This window comes from Electrophorus electricus, chromosome 4 (assembly GCF_041902795.1).
Source record: "Electrophorus electricus isolate QZ-2024a chromosome 4, ASM4190279v1, whole genome shotgun sequence".
NCBI classification, from domain to species: domain Eukaryota; kingdom Metazoa; phylum Chordata; class Actinopteri; order Gymnotiformes; family Gymnotidae; genus Electrophorus; species Electrophorus electricus.
Window position 1 is genome coordinate 10787501 of NC_137500.1, and position 4469 is coordinate 10791969.

The 4469-nt window shown below is 37.9% G+C and overlaps 1 long non-coding RNA gene across 1 annotated transcript in view; it reads left to right on the top strand.

Annotated features, from left to right (window-relative positions):
* Positions 1–390, top strand: part of LOC113584507 (uncharacterized) — a 1951-nt gene extending 1561 nt beyond the window's left edge. The window contains exon 3 of the long non-coding RNA XR_004775751.2: positions 1–390. This exon is cut by the window's left edge and continues 69 nt beyond it. This is a non-coding gene — a long non-coding RNA (uncharacterized LOC113584507).
* Positions 391–4469: the final 4079 nt, after the last annotated feature.

Consider the following 4469-nt stretch of genomic DNA (forward strand, 5'->3'; position numbering starts at 1 on the left):
TGCCACTGACAACGTATCGTCCTGGGTTGCTTATCCCTATGAATTCCCAATAGCTGGAATCTGTGAGAAAATGTTAAACTGAGTCAGAATAAATGGCAGAAACTGTGGTTGAAAATTTGGTATGTTATCTATCTTTGTCTATTAGGTATCCTGTAATTTAAACTTTACAATACTCTAGCAAATGTGTTTAAGGATAGCACATCAGTGAATGCAGTTGTTCAAAAACTTGTTTTGAACATCACTAATACATCTGAGTCTGTAGCATCTGTTCTTTCAAAGCCCGAGTCAAAACTTAGCGTTTCATACAATACTATCAAAACTCACATATATGAAAGTGATTCTCTCAACTATATGTAAAATATTTTGCTCATATTTCAGAATAAATCCTTCTCTCCTGCACATGCATTGATTTTGTATATTGCGACTCTCTGCTGGCGCTAAATGGCTCCCTCTGCTGGTAGAAATGGAATTCCATACTTGACCTGCTCCATATGAATTATTAGCTGTACCTCCTCTTTGCTTACTGCAGACATGTCCAAAGCAGTTCTAGTCTCTCCCCGCCCTATCAAGCCTTGTCCATTGCTTCAGTTAAGTATGAAACTGTTCAGGTTTTGAATCAGTTTTGATGTATTAAACATCACATTTATATTTACCGCAGAATAACCTACTGTAGCACATTTACAAATAACTGAGAAACAGTCTATCAGTTACAATACAAACAAATATGCATCATAAAAACACCACTATGTAGTCTCTAATGCTATCACAGAACATGCTAATGGTACAACATCAGAATACCTTACAAACATTTGTTCAAAATGAAAATCTGAAACACAGTCTGTCCCCTTTGGGCCTACTTCTGCCAACCAGTGCACTGAAAGACAGGGCTGATTTTGTTAAGAAGTTGCACTGAATTTTAGATTCAGCTTTTTGATCTTATGAAAAAACACAAGACACATTCATGGAAAATCCCTCATCCAGGTTTCACAATCCACAGAACACATATTGTGATATCTTGAATAAATGTAACATGTTCGAAGCAGGCGCAAGACATGAGTGGAAAGAAACAAGGAACAAAAATAAAATTTAATAATAAAAAAACAACAAAATGTAACACTCAGAAGCACAGGAGTTAAAAGAAGCTTGCAAGTTTCTCAGATGTGTGTCATCAGAGACCATCAATGCAAAGCCCTGCACTTGTGCACCTCTGGGGTATAAATAAGGCAACAGAAATAGGCTCCAGGTGTGTGCAATGATTAGTAAATGGGAGATTGTGGTTAGAGAACTGATTGATGTCCTGGCTGGGTACTGGCTGGAACATGACAAAAGATATGCAGTGGCTATAAGAATAGGAAGATATGCATTCTCACACTAATTATATCTGAGTGAATGTTATTATTTAGTTCACAGTATAATTTTATTCTGCATGAGGAATTTGTTGCATCTATGTGGAAGTGTGATAGAATATGAACACTCCACAAATTTGTATACAATTCTTAGCTGAACAGTTGAGATCCACAACAATGTGTGCAAATGTGTGCAGGTCTTTGCCTCTCTGACTCAGTTAAGGTGTTATTGGAATCCTATAGTCCAGTTCCATACAGGCTACCTCTGCATCCTACCAAAGTCAATCTCACACAGTGTAGTGCAGGACTGGTGAGTGTTCACCTCCACTATCACAGAGTAAAGTCCAGTTCCATCCAAAAATCTCACAGAGTCTACCATTACACAACAAATTAGATATGCACTGTACAAGGCAGAGATGAAGAAATTACTAAAAAAAAATATTCATCACAGAGTACTCACTAAGGCCTATTTTAATGCCCGGCGTTTGTTTTTATATAAATACTAATTTATATAAATGCTAATTTGCTTCATATGGAAACATTTACACCTCATCACTGGTAATATTTGATAATCAGACTGGGTTAGACTTGTGAAAATTCTTCCAGTAACTAAGGGAGTTCCAACTGTAACTAAGTGCCATATTATTAATCGCTGTGATAAGAGTTTTGGCTGTAAAGCAAATTTGTGTGAGGTTTTGGTAAACAGTAATTTTCAAAACAACACAATGATGTGGTAGGCCTCTTTCTAATGTGCTTTTATGCAAACAGTAACATTTAATGCATTTGTCAAATTCTCTGTGATGTGTGAGGCGAGGCAGGATGCAAAGACGAACCATGGTTCACACGAGACAGACGTTAATTAACACACAAAACCAAACCAAACCAAACACAAAGAACATTAAGCAATAACACTACTTAGAACATAACAGGCAATACACAACGAAGCAGAAGATATACAGCATACATGTCAATGTTACATAAGTAATGCTTTAGTTTAACATGAACAGGACAGGAAGTAATACATTTACAATAATTAACTAATGTTAAGTAAACATGTAAAAACTGCATTAATTAATATTGTTTTAATATGAAATGTTCACTAACATTAAGTAATGCATTTGATAACATGAACTGAGGTACTTCATTAATAAGGGTTAACCAATGTTAAACATGTAGCACCACCATTGGTTCATGTTCCTGTCTTTCATTTACAGAATGGTTGAAAAAGCACTGAAAAGCATTGAAAAAGCAGTGTGAATACAATCACAGCACTTGAAAAGCTGACAAATTAGCTAAAAGAAATAAAAGGGATAATGTTTGAAATTTCAGCAACATTAAAAGAACTTGTTAAACAAATATACCTTTACATTGGTATCCAGTTATTCACAATTTGACACATCACCTCCTCACGCAGTGTGGCAGCCTGAAGATTAGCAGCGCCTGGTGGGTAGGGATGTGGGTCTGGTTCAGGGTCACGGTGATTAAGGGGGAGATCATTCTGCTGTGCCATGTTGTGTAAAACAGCACACTGCTCTCACGAGCTGGCAGACCTTTTTTGTTTCTTATAGCACCCGATGCACCTGATAGTCTCCCATTTGATGCATCCAGGTAACACCACTGGCATTTTAGCAGCGTAATGCTACGTTCCACAACTGAACACGACAGAGTGTGTGTCATTGCAGTGTGTCTTCTCTATGCCATGTGGGTTAGGGAAGGAGTAAGCCAGCACTTGAGGGGATAGCCACTGTCCCCTGCAGAAGTAGTGCAGTGTTTGATTAAGACACAGACAACTGTTCAAAGCTCATTACAACCCTCTTGTTGATTTATAGATCTTTGGTTGTGCGGAATTAGTTTACAGCTGTTTAGACTTATAATTATCCGCAACTATTATCAATCCATTTACTATTTCTTAGGAGTGGGGATCGAGAACACCTTAAGACAAAAATAGTTTTTGGAGCAATAAATGTCAATGTCAAAAAACAGGCTAATGAACTGGTATACCCAAATCAATCAATAAACACACCAAACAAAAGAATGCTTAGGTATGAAGTATTATCTGCTCCTTTTATCTGTAAACAAATGACAACTGTTTATCAGCATAATCAACATATACAAGATGAAGCATAATCACAGTGCATTATTATATTAAACTTCTGTACTGGTGTTAAAACAGTCCAAATATTTGTTCAGGCCTAACTGTGATTATGACTGCATGCTACACCCAAGAGAGATTTATTTTTCCTCACTGATCCAGTATGAATTCTGCTATGATGAATCATCCCAACACTTCCTGTGCTGATTCTTATTAGTAATACTGACCTATTCATTTCCCCATATACTATCACTGCTCCTGTAATATCAAGAAGCCTTTTTTTTTCTCACAGACACAACAGTGTGAAGTGAAGCCTGATGTATCATCCCATTTCTTCCCAGGCTGAGGCCTAATTAAAACACAGTTTTGTCCACATCCAATAACTCCACCATTATTGGGCTCACCATCATCTCAGTAAGTAAAAAAACACACAGATAAGAACCATCATCCTGTTCATGTAGGCTGTGATGGGTGCAGGGAGGGAGTGAGATGCAAATGCACGTTTGGAGTGTCTTTATTCTTCATAACAGCAATCAAAGAAGCACAGCAGTGAGCTGACAGTAACAAAATTGCTGACAGTAACACTCGAGGTGGTGAGAAGCAGCAGAGCAGTGGTGACACTCGGGGCATCTTGTACACAGCAGCGAGGAACAATGGGCAGGTGTTCCTGTGGGTTTAAATAACAGAGAAACAAAAAGGCAAATAAGGTACAGATCAATAATCAGGGGACTGGGAATAGGGAAGGTGCAGTCTGCGTGCACGCGTGCGTAACAGTGGGCATGTGCCTCGGGCTGGGTTCCTAGCGCACACATGATTACTAACCCAATACAAGCAATGCTGAAACAACATCTCTAAAATATAATACAAATTATTTAAATACTGGGTGTACTATCTTTCAGATAGTAATTTCTTTATAAAAAAAGAGAAAGTTTTCCCTGTTATTCATTATGTAAGAAACATCTCATGGATGCACTGGGACGCATCATCAGTGATGTAACCTGGAGTCGTCAAATGTTTCGGGTCTCTCAACA